Raw genomic sequence first — 17,652 nt, 5'->3', positions numbered from 1 at the left:
TGCACTGCCCTCACAAAAACTCCACAAAAAGTATAGTTTCAATATAAGCTATTGACAAATAATACGTGAAACTATTCACAGGATTCTCTCATACAGCCATTAAGAGTCACACATGTTTGTAAAGTTACTATAGGAAACCATATAAAAACTATAAGAAAAACAGTGGAAGGCACTCTTTGTCCTATGAAAAGAAAACAAAGGTTAGCAGCGTCTCCACACAGAAATGCATTTACCGCTATACAATTAAAAATCACAATAGCCCGGGTGAGCTTCAATCTCTAGGATACATAAACCCACCCTACACATACCCCTAAACAAACAGAATTACCTCAGACGTGATGGCTCGCCCTACTGATACCGGAACTAAAATAAAACCGCAATTAGAAATAATTCTCCAAGTAAAAGAATCCTGCTGAGCAGAGGGGAAATGTAACCAGCCTACCTTAATTCGTCAAACGCCAGACAGACAACCAGGAAGACAGCTACCGTGGGAAATGTGTACTATTGTATAATGAAGGAAAACATTGCTTTTAAAAGGTAAGTGTAACCAACTAATTGTTAGTTTACCTACCGTAAACCTGGTTCCCTGAAAGAGAAGATGGCCACCAAACATCATTATGGGATACATTCCTGCCTATTGGTAGGTGTCACTGAGCTCCTATATCAAAGCTGCCGATAGGCCCTCTCCCCTTGGTGACCCCCTCAGTCCAGTCTCCCAAGGGTACAGTCACGCAGAGGAAGAAACACCCTCTTTCGCGACGAAACCACGATGTGATCCGAAGCGACCTCGCGGTTGGTGGCCATCTTCTCTTTCAGGGAACCAGGTTTACAGTAGGTAAACTAATGCTCCCTTGAAATTCGAAGATGGCCACCAAACATCGTTATGGGAAACATGTACCAGAGCCGTCGCGAGGAAGAAAAGAACAGCAGCATAAGAGGGACACTAAGTCCTGCCTGACCAAGGTCAGCGGCGTGAGCGTGCAACCTCGAGGACCCTAGTGCCCTCAGAGGGCAATGAGGGATCTACCACATTCAGGCGGTAGAACCCGGCAAAGGTATGCAGGGTAGCACAGCTAGCCGCATCGCAAATTTCAGCCATGGAGGCACCTCGGAAGAGGGCCCATGATGTAGCCACACCTCTCGTGGAATATGCAGTTATCCACCCAGGTGGGGTTAATCCAGCACTATCATACACAGTCGACAGTCATTGCTTGGAGAGGGGCTGTCCCAGGGTCCGTATTCCATGGCAGACGAAGAGCTGGTCAGACTGAAACAGCGCTCTTGTCCTATCCATATAACATCTCAATGCCCGAATTGGGCAGAGAAGGTTCAACTTTCTATCCTCTTCAATCGCAAACAGAGGAGGGTGGAAGGACTCCAGTTCCACAGACTGATTCATGTGTAACCACTTTTAGGAGAAAAGCAGGGTTTGCACTAGTGACACTCTGCTACCATCATCCTAAATACGCATTCAGGAGCTATTCACAGATAGCAATCCCCGAGCACCTCGGAGAAATCGGGTAGCCAAAAAATGCACGCCTGGGGACAATGAGTCAACGGACGTTTCCACTTATAGGCATACAGTGACCTAGTGGAATGCACCCTAGCATTCTGCAGCGTACCCACGACCACGACCGTGTCCGACAGCCCTAAGGCTGACCAGAGGGTTTTCAGGGGCCAGACTCATAGCTGGTGCTAAAGTGTGCCTCTTGCCTGTGAAGATCCTGGCGAAGCGGGATTTCCCAGGGCAGGCAGGTTCAATAGCTGGCACAGGGATGAGAATCAGATTCTCCTGGGCTACCTGGGGGCCACTAGGAAAACTGAAGCCTTCTCCGACTGGACCTTTTCGAGCAAGGCCGGGAGCAATGGCAGAGGTGGGAATGCGTACAGGAGCGCTCTGGGCCATACGTGGACTAGGGTGTCGATGCCGAGTGGACAGCCACAGTGGTGGAGGGAGTACCATAGGTGGCAGTGTGTCGTCTCTGCCGAGGTGCATGCCCTCCCTCGAGAGGAGGTCCACCGATTCTCCACGCCTGGAACATGCGCTGCCCGAAGGGACAGCAACTTCTGTTGGGCCCAAATCAGCAGCCTGAAGGCTAGGTGGTGCAACCCTGGGGACCGAAGGCCACCCCGGTTGGTTGGCAAATGCCACCACTGATGTATTGCCTGTGCGGATCAGTACATGACTGTTCTGTATCATGGGTAGGAAGTACTGGAGGGCAAGGAACACCGCTTGCAACAACATTATGCAAGGATGTCCGGCAGCCCGACCAGGGTTCGCCGATTCCTCTGCCTTCGCAGACCGTGCCCCAACCCTAGTCCGTCGACACTACCCTGCGGGTGTAAATTGCCCCCATTCGGACTCCTTGGCCCAGGGGAGAGGTAACCCTCCACCAGCACAGAGCCACTGAGCAAGCAAGACACAAGTAGGCGAGCTGAAAAGGCTGGCGGATTCAACTCAACAATGGGAACACAGCAGAGTCCCAGTAGAGGAGTCACGCCACTACTCTTTCCAACTGCAAGGCAGTAAAGAAAAACACATATACACAACAACAATTGAGAGTGTAAAATAACAGGTCATCACGGCAGGCTGACATAAGCTGGCGGATTCAATTCAACAGCAGGACACAGCAGAGCTGGGTTCCCAAGGAGGAATCCCACTTATTACTTATTTCTAACTGCACGTCAGTAAGAAACAAATACACATACATACAGACTGGCTGACCAAGCCGGCGTATGCAACACAACAATGGGCACAGCAAAGCTGGATACCAGTAGAAATCATATGACATTTTATCTTTAAACTGCAAGGCATTAAGAAAACACATATATATACACACGCAATTAAAAACGGCGCGCCGTGTAGGCGGCTGAGGCAGTCCAGCAGAGTCAACAACAGCGGAACACAGCAGAGCCGGGGTCCACTGGAGGATCACGTGTCTCTTCTTTTAAACTGCAATAGCAGAGGGAACAAACAGCGAGCACTGTGGGGTTTAAGTAGGCTGCAATCGCAAAGTGATGCAGGCTGTTACACAGAAAGAGAGTAATACAGCATAATTGCTGGACAGTGGCGTCTAACGGGGCAGAGCGTAACCTAAAGTGGAGTGGAGCATAGTCTACAGGTAGAGGCAACGAGGCACTGTTGCACTAGGTCTGAAGCAGTGGTCAAGCACTGTGTGCACTGTGTGCACCATGTGACCCAAGCAACATGCGCAGAGTACCGTGCACTATGTGCCATGTGCAGCATATATGTATCTGGCGCTGCATTCCCACACTAGCGCCAGATACCGTGCTCATCGCGTGCACAGTGCACACCCCGTGCACCGGGCTACCGCTTGCACCGAGTACTGCGTGCACAGAAGCACTGGAGTACCATGCAGCGCCAGGCACCGCGTGCACCGAGGACACTGAGTACCGCGTGCACAGAGTACCGTGCAGCACCAACATGCTAGCCTGTATCAGTACAGCTAGACAATGGGCACTGTGCACACCATGGTACCGAAGTAGCACGGGCAGAGTCTGACGCACTGCAGTATTAAAAAACACCGGGGCAGCTGTGCATGGTGCCTCACCTGACTGCATGGTCACATGCTTGATCAGCACGTTGCGTACAACAGGGGGGCAGGGCCGAAGCCGCGGTGGGTTCATAGTCAACAGGCACCGCGTGCACCGTGGTACTGAAGTAGCACTGGCAGAGTCTTATGCACCACGGTATTAAACACCGGGGCAGCTGTGCGCGGTGCCTACCCCGACCACGTAGTCACACACCTGAGCAGCACGTAGCGTGCAACAGGGGTACAGGGCCGAAGCCGCGGGGGGGCCCATTGACTTACACACACAGTAATACAAAAGTTTTTAAAATACAAAAAACTGTTAAAATATTACAGGACAGATAGCACACTGTCTGTAGATTGAGCGAACTACACCAGAGGTGAAGGCCTGCGCAGCCCGCATAAGTCTCAACTCAACAACCGAGGGAAGCCTCGGTTAGGATCATAAGGCTGGCCCGGCTGACTGTGAGCAGGACCTCTGGGTTAGCTGGAGAAGAAGGAACTGTTACAAGGATCTGGATTGTCTAAATTGGTTATTTTGTTTGCTTTATTTGTGTGAGAATAAACCAAGTGTTTACTTTAAGCAACTCTGTTTTGTGTCCTTCTTGACATCGCTACAATACTTTTGGATATGCCTGCTTGTCAGGTATTTGCCGAGCATTTTATATGAAAACTGCCGACAGGCCCCTCCACGGAGTGACGTCCTCGGTCCTGCCTCACCGAGACAAAAAATAGCTACTGCACGGAGCTATCAGTTTCTTTTGCATTGAACCCGCGAATGCGAGTGATGCAACCTCACAAGGTTGGCGATCATCTTCTCTTTCTGAGAACCAGGGTTACATCGGTAACCTATCATTCCCTTTCAATTCGAACGTGACCGACAATGATACTTTTGGGAAAGTATACTAAAGCCGTCCTGAGGGAGAATGAGCAGAGAGCATCCGAGTGACATCTCGCTACCACCATCTAGTGTAACCTCAAGGACCCTAGTGCCTATCAAAGGCATAGAGGGATCTAAGACATTAAATTAAGTCGGTAGAACCTGGTAAATGTATGTGGGGTAATCCAGCTAGCCATAGTACATATCAGTCAATGAGGCACCTCTGAAGAGGGCCCATGAAATAGCCACATAAATAATTCACATAGCATCTCAATGCCCGAACTGAGCAGAGGGAATTTAATCTCATATCCGACTCTACCGCAATGGGAAGGGAATGGGAAGCCTCTAGTTCCACTGATTGATTCAAATGAAATGCTGTAATCACCTTCGGGAGGAAAGCAGAATTCATGTGCAACAATACCGTTTCCATCGTCCCAAACATGCATACTGGAACTGGTATCTTCGGGCTCAAACGGGGCCTTAGTGAGAGCCTCCAGTACCACATCTAGACTCTATTCGGAGAGGACGTCCTTCATAGGACATAACCGCCGAGCACCTTTTAGAAAACGGGTCACCAGTATATGAGCGCCTGTGGATACTGAATCGATAAGGACATGGCAAGCAGATATAACTGCTAGGTAGACTTTCAACATAGCGGGGGATTTACCTGTCTTGTAGATTTTGCAGAAATTGTAAAATAACTGCTATAGGGCAATACATGGGATCATGGCCTCTGGCCATGGACCAGTTTTGAAAATATTTCCACTTCTGGGTGTACAACGCTGTTGTGGAAGAAGCCCTAGCATTCTGCAATGTACTCACTACTGCATCTGAGAGCTCTAGGGTAGACAGACGGTCCCGTTTAGGGGCCAGATCCACAGCTGGAGTCTGCCCATCTCTGGGTGCCAGAGGGTACCTTTTGTCCGACTGAGGAGATCCATGTGCAGCGGTTTGAAAACCAGGTTCTCCTGGGCCATCTAGGGGCCACAGAAGAACTGTCGCGTCGTCTCTCCTGACCTTCGAGGAAGGCAGGGAGCAGCGGTGTAGGTGGGAAGGCGTATAAAGGCGCTTTGGGCCATTCGTGCGCTAGGGCGTAGACGCTTAGTGGACCTCCACAGCTACGGAGGGAGAACCTCAGGGGGCAATGGATCATCTCTGCCATGGCAAAGAGGGAGACTAGGGCTTTCATGAAGCATTTTCAAATGCGCTGCACCACCTGAGGGTGCAGTCACAGGTGAGGACCCTGTCTGGAGAAGAGGTCCACTGCCCAGTTCACCACTTCCGGGGGATGTACAGCCTGGAGTGACAGGAGGTTCCTCTGTGCCCAGATTAGTAGCCAAAATGCTATGCGGTGTAACCCCAGGGACCGAAGCCCTCCCTGGTGGTTCACATACGCAACCACTTACATGCTGTCTGTGCGGACAAGACATGTTTGTTACGGAGCACAGGGTGAAAATGTTTCAGCATGAGTTGGACTGCTCTCAGATCTAGCGCGTTTATGTGCTGGGATGTCCAGCGACCCAACCAGGGTCCGTGGACTCCTCTGTCTTTCTACACTGCCCCCCAACCGGAGTTGGATGTGTCTGTCATCACCACTTGATGGTTATAAATGACCCCCATCCTTATGGCTTCGCTCAGGTGAGGGGCTTGCCTCCACCAGCAAAGTGCTTTCCAGCAGAGACGAGTTACTTGTCAGCTGTTGAGGTGTCTCAGGTTTAGGATGGGGCGAAGGCTGCTGTCCTTTTTTGGCACCAAGAAATACCTCGAGTAGAGAGGTGTGTTCTACAAGATGAATGGCTTGTTTTTGAAGTAGTGTTTCTACCTCTTATTTGAGGGCCAAGACCTGGAGATGGTCGTTCATGGATGTGACCATGATCCCTCAAAAGGGAGGAGGTCCAGACTGGAATTGCAGGGTGTAGCCAGTGTGTACGGTGGCGAGCACCCAGGAGTCTGAGGTGAAACTGTGCCAGTAGTGCAGATGGTGTTGTGCGAATGGATGGGTCTGAGGCCACAAGCCTTCAGGACTCCTAATGGGGCTGCTGAGGCTATGGAGGAGGCTGCCTGGGATGGTTCCTCTGGAACTGTGACCCTAGGTGCTGGTGCGCCGGGACCCCACATCCAATGTATCCCCATCCTTGCCGACAGCCATTTGTGTGTCTGCCGCTGAGGTCTGGAGGCAATGCCTCAGGTTGCCCCGTGGTGCCGTAGGGATCGGGATAGTCAGGGTTACTATGGTAACTGCCGGATGCCATCGCCTTCCCTTTCCCCATGCTGAGGGATTGGAGGGGAGCATCGCAGCCACTCTCTATGAGAGCGCTGTAAGATTTCCTCTACCGCTGGTCCAAAGGTGTGGCCAGGGGAGATAGGCGCCTCTAGTAATGCGGACTTGTCCACATCAGGGGCAGTCGCCTGAGAGCGCCAAAGCTATCTGTGTACCACCACCAAGCCCACCAGGCTTCTGTCCAGGGCTTGCCCTTGGAAGCCTGATATCTGCAATAAGGTGCCCGAGACTGTGCGTAGCTCTGAAGCTAGCAGCTTAAGATGGGTAACAGATTGCAGTATGCCATCCAGGTAGGCCATCAAGAGGCCTCCTGTGTTTGCAAGGTGTGTCACCTGCACTTCAGCGACGTAGGTCTTTATCAGGTGGGCTTCCGTGATCCTGCTTTGACAGTTAGGGCATACAGGATCCTTAGATAAACCTCCCACTGCTAGTCCAACCTTTCCTCCCTCCAGACGTAAGTGAGGCTGCCCTCTTGGACACACTGGACGCTGAGGCCAGGTGTTGCCAAGAGGATTTTACCTCCTCCAGGAAGTCCGGGAACATCGGAAAAGGCTTGGGGGGTCAAAGTCTGTGCTCATCTGAAAACAGACCTGCACTGCTCAGAACCTCCCTTCCAGGATACCTGGAGGAAGTTGGCGGCCCTTTCCATCAGTGCTAGAACCAAGTTCGAGGGCACTAAAATCTCCGGCTCCGAGGCGAGTTCGGAGCTGTGGACCGTTACCTGGGTAAGGTCTGGTTCCTGCGTCTCCGTCTACAAGAAGGACTCCTTATCCTAGGAAGCCACTAGGGAGAGCGCATCCTGTTCTTCCTCGATCATCATCACGTCCTGTTGTTCAACCTCTGTAGCAACCACTGACGAAGTCGGGATATACTCTGGGGCAGGCGCTGGTGGAGCTGGGGCAGGTGAAGGGGATTCGACCTGCTTCCTGCCTAAGTGCGAGTATTTGGGCCATTTGGCCCCTCAACTCGGCAATATTCCTCACCTGGTCTGCATTTCTAGCTTTTTTTCTGCCCCTCGAGGGAGATCTAGAGCAATTGCGATGACTATGTGGCATCGAGGCTGTGTAACACCGAGGCACCGAAAAACCCAGATTTGATGAGTGTGGGGGGTGAAGCGTCGCAGGTGAGTCCTCGGGGAACTGAGAGTGTCGAACACCAAGGTACCAAGGCTATGGAGCAACAGGGGCCCGAGAGTCTCGACGTACCGAGGCCATGGAGCGAAGGGGCACCAGGGCCACCGAGGGCACAATGCACAGAGCTTAAAGCGTCCTAGAAGCATCAAGGGTGTTTAAGCTCCAGGGTACCAATGCTCTGGGGCAGCAAGCTCAACAAGTCTTGAGGCGTCGAAGCGCAGAGTCCTCAAGGTACCAAGGGCGTTGAAGCACCAGGGTACCGAGGCTCTATGGCAAAGTGGAACCGAAGGCGCCGCTGCACAGGCTCAAAAAGACTCGAGACGTTGAAGGCCAAGGCGTCAAACTCAAAAAGACTCGAGGCATCGAAGCGGGGAGGCATGGAGCTCAAAAAGCCTTGGCTTCAAAGCAGCGAGGCATGGAGCTCAAAAAGACTCGAGGCGTTGAAGCACCGAGGTGTGGAGCTCAAAAAGACTCGAGGCGTCAAAGTATCGAGGTGTGGAGCTCTCTTGAGGCACTGAGGATGCTGAAGCATCAAGGCTATAGAGCACTGGGGCACGAAACCACCGATGTTGGGAAGCGCTTAAACACCAAGGGCGCCGAGGCACCAAGGCATCAAGGCTTTTGTGCACCGAGGGCACCAGGGCACGGAGGGTACCGCGAGCGTCGAGGCCTAGAGACTGGGGCGTCTAAGCACCGAGCACCAAGTATCGAGGGCAAAGCACTAAAGTAGTGGGCTGAGTGTCTTTGACCTGCTTGCAGTAACACAACCAGGGGCAGTGCATAGCTTGCAACGGTGTGAAGCCTTCCGACCAGTGCAGTGCAAAGCTTTTAGTGGAGAAGACCACCCAGGATGGCGTACGGACTGCGTGGAGCACACAACCAGTGCAGTGTGTAGCTTGCAGCGGGGTAGTACTGTCACAGACCTAGAGAAGGGGGAAAGATAGACCGAAGAAAAGAAAACACCTGGGTTTTTTTTACACACGAACACACACTTTATGGGTGAGTGGTGATGCGCGCGGTCTACAACACTAAGGCTAAGGCCCAATGGAGGAAGAACGCCGTTGTCATTTATTTATTTTTTAAACCGCAATGCAGTAGGAGACACTCACGTTTTGTTTTTTTACTGTAACAGTAAAAAAAAATAGTAAATCGGTGACCTGCAGGGGCGCCAGGCCGCGCACACCGAGTGGATGTATTGGGGTCGCACAGAGCCTTCGAGTCAACAGCTGCTGCAGAGCGAGACTGGACTTGCTGGAGGGTAGTGTGCTCACTTCTCTTTTTTCATAACTGCAAAAGTAGAGGAAATTTATAGTAAGGAATATGCAGCAAGCTGCAGAGGTTAGAAAGCAGCCTACAATCGCTAGGCAATGTAGCCTGTTGAAGTTTTTTTTTTTTTTTTTTTTTTTTAAGGGAACTCGCAAAAACTCAGAGAGTCTAAAGAGTCAATCACAACTTGAAAAAGGTTAGAGTAATACTCACCCACCTTACCTACCTGTCTGTGAAAGGCAAAAGATACAGATATCTCCACGCAGTGACTATTTCTTACCTTGGTGAGGCGGGACCAAGGACTTCACTCCACGGAGGGGCCTATCGGCAGCTTTGACATAAAATCCTCAGAGAATACCTGATAAGCAGGCATATCCCAAAAGTATCACTGGCGGTCATCTTCAAATTGAAAGGGAACCTACAAAGACATGTACAACACAGCAGCTTATACAACAGAACATTTAAAAGAAGCCCAGTTACCTAGAAGAAAACAAATAATCAAGTATCATTGCTACATGTACATGTTTGGCAGTGTAACTGCATGCTTGAGAGTATATTTACATGGCACGAGTTGGATTTGTGCAGTTGTTGCATAATAATAAATGGGTGCCTGTGCTCTGATGAGCTGAAATAACCTAGATTGTCTAACTCATTGCCCTTTTCTAAGAGATGCTGCTTCAGTCAACATTTAAAGTCAAGATTAAAGACTTTTACAGTTGTTTTAATCCATTTTATTTGCTTATTTTTGTAATTTTGTGTTGTATTTATCATTATTAAATTCTGTTTTCTTCAATTATTATTATTATTGCATACTTCATTCTGTTTTAACCAACATGCAAAGTGCTTTGAGATACTGTGGTATGAAAGGCATTGTATAAATAAATACATTGAAATAACCCTATTTTTCCATGGAATTCATTGCAGTTCTCTCACGCACGCACTGCTGTTTCTCCTTCATTAAGCTGCAGAAAAGCAGTAACTCATGACTGCTTGCTGATCACTGATTGAGATCGTATCTGTTCACAGAGCCAGTCCTCATGATAGTGACAAACACTGATCGGATCCACTCAAATGTACTGCACCGTTTCACCGCTGCTGCTCCATTACAATTACATGTGTAATGTGTGCAGACATGAACCAATGAGATGTGAAGGCCTGCAGTAGCTGTACTGGTCTTCTAAGTTAGTTAGTAAAAAAAAAAAAAAAAAGTAGTCAGCAGTCCAGATAAACTGCATTCCTGCCACCTTTTTTTACTCATTAAAAAAAGAGAAACACACTAGATTAAAATTTCATGTGTAAAAACATGCATAGAAATTTTGCTGCACAGCTTGTCTACCCTCTCACGCCTCCCCTAAAACTTCCACTAACAACTAAATCTCCAAGAGTACAATGTCTTTGGTTACTAGGAAACTACACAAGAAAACCCAACCCAATAAACATTATCCAATCTTTGGCTAGCCCTGTTGTCTTTGCAGCCAATCACAGTAAGAATATGAAAAATTAGAAGCTACACAGGTTGAAGCATAAACACGTCAGACTCAATCCACTACAAATCCAACTGGAACCTTCGTGATGAGTGAAGGTGATTGTGTGTGTGTGTGTGTGTGTGTGTGTGTGTGTGTGTTTGTGATGGAGTGGAGATGACTGTGTGTGTGTTGTGTTTCTGATGGAGTGAAGGTGACTGTGTGCGTTTCTGATGGAGTGGAGGTGACTGTGTGCGTGTGTCTGTTTGTGATGGAGTGGAGGTGACTACAGTGGCTTGCGAAAGTATTGACCCCCCTTGGCATTTCTCCTATTTTGTTGCCTTACAACCTGGAATTAAAATGGATTTTTATTTGGATTTCATGTAATGGACATACACAAAATAGTCCAAATTGGTGAAGTGAAATGAAAAAAATAACTTGTTTCAAAAAATTCTAAAAAATAAATAATGGAAAAGTGGTGCATGCATATGTATTCACCCCCTTTGCTACTAAGCCTCTAAATAAGATCTGGTGCAACCAATTACTTTCAGAAGTCACATAATTAGTTAAAGTCCACCTGTGTGCAATCTAAGTGTCACATGATCTGTCACATGATCTCAGTATATATATACACACATCTGTTCTGAAAGGCCCCAGAGTCTGTAACACCACTAAGCAAGGGGCACCACCAAGCAAGCAGCACCATGAAGACCAAGGAGCTCTCCTAACAGGTCAGGGACAAAGTTGTGGAGAAGTACAGATCAGGGTTGGGTTATAAAAAAATATCCGAAACTTTGAACATCCCACGGAGCACCATTAAAGCCATTATTAAAAAAAAATGGAAAGAATATGGCACCACAACAAACCTGGCAAGAGAGGGCCGCCCACCAAAACTCACGGACCAGGCAAGGAGGGCATTAATCAGAGAGGCAACAAAGACACCAAAGATAACCCTGAAGGAGCAGCAAAGCTCCACAGCGGAGATTGGAGTATCTGTCCATAGGACCACTTTAAGCCGTACACTCCACAGAGCTGGGCTTTACAGAAGAGTGGCCAGAAAAAAATAAGCAAACACGTTTGGTGTTCGCCAAAAGGCATGTGGGAGACTCCCCAAACATATGGAAGAAGGTACTCTGGTCAGATGAGACTAAAATTGAGCTTTTTGGCCATCAAGGAAAACGCTATGTCTGGCGCAAACCCAACACCTCTCATCACCCCAAGAACACCATCCCCACAGTGAAGCATGGTGGTGGCAGCATCATGCTGTGGGGATGTTTTTCATCGGCAGGGACTGGGAAACTGGTCAGAATTGAAGGAATGATGGATGGCGCTAAATACAGGGAAATTCTTGAGGGAAACCTGTTTCAGTCTTCCAGAGATTTGAGACTGGGACGGAGGTTCACCTTCCAGCAGGACAATGACCCTAAGCATACTGCTAAAGCAACACTCGAGTGGTTTAAGGGGAAACATTTAAATGTCTTGGAATGGCCTAGTCAAAGCCCAGACCTCAATCCAATCGAGAATCTGTGGTATGACTTAAAGATTGCTGTACACCAGCAGAACCCATCCAACTTGAAGGAGCTGGAGCAGTTTTGCCTTGAAGAATGGGCAAAAATCCCAGTGGCTAGATGTGCCAAGCTTGTAGATACATACCCCAAGAGACTTGCAGCTGTAATTGCTGCAAAAGGTGGCTCTACAAAGTATTGACTTTGGGGGGGGGGGGGGGTGAATACTTATGCACGCTCAAGTTTTCTGTTTTTTTGTCTTATTTTTTATTGTGAAACAAACAAGAAATATTTTGCATCTTCAAAGTGGTAGACATGTTGTGTAAATCAAATGATACAAACCCCCAAAAAAATCTATTTTAATTCCAGGTTGTAAGGCAACAAAATAGGAAAAATGCCAAGGGGGGGATAATACTTTCGCAAGCCATTGTATGTATGTGTGCATTTGTGATGAAGTGGATGTGACTCTGTGTGTGTGTGTGTGTGTGTGTGTGAAGGAGTGGAGGTGATTGTATGTTTGTGATGGAGTGGAGGTGACTGTGTGTGTGTTTGTGATGGAGTGCAGTGACATTGTATGGTTGTGATGGAGTGCAGTCACTCTGTGCATGTTTGTGGTGAAGTGCAGTGACTGCGTGTGGTTTTGATGGAGTGTAGTGTCTCTGTGTGTGGTTGCGATGGAGTGCAATGAGCCTGTGTATGTTTGTGATGGACTGCAGTGATTGTGTGTGGTTGTGTGTTTGTGATGGAGTGCAGTGACTCTGTGTAGTTATGTATTTGTGATGGACACATGCCCCACATGTCAACCTGTTCCTATCCAGCATAACCAAGGCAGAAGTGTTAAAGGGACTAGGAGCTCTTAAAATAAACAAATCCTCTGGGCCAGATGACATCATCCCAATAGTACTCAAAGAAATGAAAGAAGTTATTTACAAACCACTAACCAAGATCATGCAGCAGTCTCTTGACACAGGGGTGGTACCGACAGACTGGAAAATTGCAAACGTAATACTGATCCACAAAAAGAGAAACAAAACTGAACCAGGTAACTACAGACCAGTAAGCCTAACTTATATTATAAGCAAACTTATGGAAACTATAAATCAGATACAAAATGGTAAATGACCTATATGGTAACCGTATCCTGGGAGACAGTCATCATAGTTTTAGGAAAGGGAGATCGTGTCTAACCTGTTCTATTTTTATGAGGATGCAACATCGATAATGGATAATTGCAAAGCATATGACATGGTTTATTTAGATTTCCAGAAAGCTTTTGACAAAGTCCCACACAAAAGATTAATTCTCAAACTGAATGCAGTAACGATTCAAGGAAATGAATGTACATGGATTAGGGAGTGGTTAACATGTAGAAAACAGAAAGTACCGATTAGAGGAGAAACCTCACAATGGAGTGAGGTAACCAATGGAGTTCCACAGGGATTAGTATTAGGTCCTCTGCTATTAATAGTCTACATTAATGATTTAGATTCTGGTATAGTAAGACAACTTGTTAAATTTGCAGATGACACAAAAATAGGAGGTGTGGCAAACACTGGTGCAGGAGCAAAGGTCATTCAAAATGATCTAGACAAGATTCAGTACTGGGCAGACACATGGTAAATGACATTTAATAGAGAAGTGTAAGGTACTGCGTGCAGGAAATAAAAATGTGCATTATAAATATCATATGGGAGATAATGAAATTGAAGGAATCTATGAAAAAGACCTAGGAGTTTTTGTTGACTTGAAATGTCTTCATCTAGACAATGTGGGGAAGCTATAAAAAAAGGCCAACAAGATGCTCAGACATATTGTGTAGTGTTGAATTTAAATAAAGGGAAGTATGTTAAAACTGTACAATGCATTAGTAAGATCTCATCTTGAATATTGTGTTCAGTTCTGGTTACCTCACTTCAAAAAGGATATTGCTGCTCTAGAAAGAGTGCAAAGAAGAGCGACCAGAATTATTCCGGGTTTAAAAGGCATGTCATATGCAGACAGGCTAAAAGAATTGAATCTATTCAGTCTTGAACAAAGACGACTACGCGGCGACCTAATTCAAACATTGTAAATTCTAGATATTGACAATGTCAACCCATGGGATTTTTTAGACCTGAAAAAATAATTCATGACCAGGGGTCACAAATGGAGATTAGACTAAGGGGCATTCAGACCAGAAAATAGGAGGCACTTTTTTACACAGAGAATCGTGAGGGTCTGGAACCAACTCCCCAGTAATGTTGTTGAAGCCGACACCCTGGGATCCTTCAAGAAGCTGCTTGATGAGATTCTAGGATCAATAAGCTACTAACAACCAAACAAGGAAGATGGGCCGAATGGCCTCCTCTCATTTGTAAACGTTCTTATATTCTTATGAGTCTAGTGACTATGTGTGGTTGTGTGTTTGTGATGGAGTGCAGTGACTGTGTGTGTGGTTGTATGGTTGCGTGCGAGCTGGGACCTGCAGTGTTGTTTGCAGGTTGCTAGTCTGGTCGCTCTTTGTCTGCCGCATTACTGTTGGAATGTTAATCCCTCTAATGTAGCACAGTTGATGTGGAGGCCCATAACCTGGGCTGGGCATGCAGTGACTGTTTTAGAAAAATATAAGTGACTTTTAGATAAATGTTTCTTTTCAGTGGAGAATGATACATCTGTCTGCAGGAAAAAGAGGTAAACCATTCATTATAGTACTGTTTTTTTCTAAAGCAAAGCGTAGTGCCTTTTTCAAATGTATGGCAATTCATTCTTCATTTAAAATCTTCTATGCAATTGTTACATTGATTCAGAATGTTGCTTTTCAAATAGTTAAATAGTAGCATATCTATATAATTTATTTGTATGTATAATTAGTTTTTTGTCATTACTAAAAAAAAAAGTACACTCTTAGTCTATGCTATTTTCCCCATTATAGTATAAAATAGGTGTGAATAATAATAACATCAGACTTATTGATATTGTATATGTTTAAGAAATGGCATAGAATCAGGGCAGGAGATCAGTGATGAAGGCTGTGCTTTGAGGCTGTCCTGTGGTTTGGAGTGAACTCTGTGTGCACCGAGAGGGGCACAGCAATGGGATGCACTCCCATTGAGCTCTTAAGCATGGGGCTTACAGGGTTATTTTCATTAATATAAAACTGCCCAAAACGAAGGTCAAAGAGTCTGCAGCTGAAGTGGATATATTTTGACAGGCTAAACCACTGTTGAGAAACCAGCTGAAAGCAAAAAGATAACTCTTTAGAACTCTATTACCTTAAAGCATGCCTGTCCATTGTGAAAGACTCTGGACCCTTTTTTTTTTTTTTTTTGAGCGAGTTTACATGTAGACTGGGATTGGTTTGTTCTGGCATGAGAAATGTTTCACAATCTTTGGGGAAGATAACAATGAGGCAGAGCTAGTAGGCCAAGATATTGTGTATGAAGATTAAGAACTTCTGGCTTACATGAAGCAACTCGACATGTGGGATTAGATCTTGAGAGATGCTATGCTATGCTGGCTCAAGACAACTAGAGTTTTGCTAATAATGGTCTAAACTGGGATGGGTCTAAATACCTGTCCTGTAAATCAATAATCAGGACTCTCTCTGGCATTTTACACATTATCACAGACTGAAATACACCAAAGAGACTCGCATGCACGTAGATGTTTGATTTTCCTAGCCTTGGTCAACAAGTGCTGAATATGTCAGAGCCGGTATATAGATCTGCTACTGTTTAGAGCTATGGAATAGACCCCATAGTCTCTTCTCAGAGCCACTGTCACGGGAAATAAGTTAGCCGTGAAATAAGTTAGCGTTTGCCTTTGAGCCTTTCTGCACATGCGCGAATTTTAGAATTTAAAGGCAAGGTTCTGTGTAGATTTAGCCAAGATTTTACAGTACAGATGCCATTTGTATTTTTTTTTAAGAATCGAAAACAGGTATTGCAGACCATATTTTTTGTTTAAAAATGTGACGTTTGACATCATGTTTATCAGTGTATTGCAGACATTTTTCTGTTTAAAAAAAAAAGTAACATTTGTCGTCTTATATATCAAAGTGTAAATGTACGTTTAAGTTTTTATAAACACATTTTATTTAAAACTAAAGCACTCTCTGTGTTTGGATGTGCAGTGTGGTTTTAGCAAAAATAAATATTTTAAAAACATTTTGACAGTATAATTTGTTTATGCAGAGTTAAAATCATTACTTGCCAAATGTTTATTTCCTTTCACAAATGTTGAAATATCATACTGCGGTGTAAGCTAATATAAGCGTTTATTCTGTGTAGGCTCAAGGTTAACTAAGTTATTTTCACAGTAAAATGCTCGGTTGTTTTGTATTTTTTTTTTAAATAAATGTCGTTATGGGGAAGAGAGTACAAACACTTATTGATACAGAGAATACTGTTTTTGCTGTTTTAATCAAGTCTACGTGTGGGCCTAGGCAGTATATATTATAGAGGGGAGGGGTTTGTGACTTGACTGCTGTAATCTAATTGCACATAAAAATAAATCTTAATGCTTAATTGTTTCTGATATGTCGTAACCAATATACAGAATATCGTATTTCTCTCACTAATATCTGTACTAATAAGAAAACCTATAATGTAAATATCCAGCGATAACAAACTTAAAATGACAACTCTGATGATGGTTTAAACTGGGAATGTTAAATAGTCATTATTTAAAAAGTGTTAACGATTTAACACAAATATAACTGCACTTAAAAATAAATTGCACAACCATGTCTTTGTAGCTTAGTTAACCGCTATTATTACACTGAACAAAAATATAAAATCAACATGTAAAGTGTTGGCCCCATGTTTCATAAGCTGAAATAAAAAAATCCCAGAAATTTTCTGTATGCAAACAAAGCTTATTTCTCTCAAATTTTGCGCACAAATTTGTTTACATCCCTGTTAGTGAGCATTTCTCCTTTGCCAAGATAATCCATCCACCTGACAGGTGTGGCATATCAAGAAGCTGATTAAACAGCATGATCATTACACAGGTGCACCTTGTGCTGGGGACAATAAAAGGCCACTCTAAAATGTGCAGTTTTGTCACACAACATAATGCAACAGATGTCTCAAGTTTTGAGGGAGCGTGCAAAATTGGCATGCTGACTGCAGGAATGTCCACCAGAGCTGTTACCAGAGAATTGAATGTTCTCTAGCATAAGCTGCCTATAACGTCGTTTTAGAGAATTTGGCAGTACATCCAACCGGCCTCACAACTGCAGACCACATGTAACCACGCCAGCCCAGAACCTCCACATCCGGCTTCTTCACCTGCGGGATTGTCTGAGACCAGCCACTCTGACGGCTGATGAAACTGTGGGTTTGCACAACCGAAGAATTTCTGCACAAACCGTCAGAAACCGTCTCAGGGAAGTTAATTTGCGTGCTTGTCGTCCTCACCAGGGTCTTGACCTGTCTGCAGTTTAGTGTCATAACCGACTTCAGTGGGCAAATGCTCCCCTTTGATGGCCACTGGCACGCTGGAGAAGTGTGCTCTTCATGGATGAATCCCGGTTTCAACTGTACCAGCCAGATGGCAGACAGTGTGTATGGCATCGTGTGGGAGAGCAGTTT

Source organism: Polyodon spathula, chromosome 13 (assembly GCF_017654505.1).
Source record: "Polyodon spathula isolate WHYD16114869_AA chromosome 13, ASM1765450v1, whole genome shotgun sequence".
Taxonomy (NCBI): Eukaryota; Metazoa; Chordata; class Actinopteri; order Acipenseriformes; family Polyodontidae; genus Polyodon; species Polyodon spathula.
Note: the sequence above shows the minus strand (reverse complement) of the source record.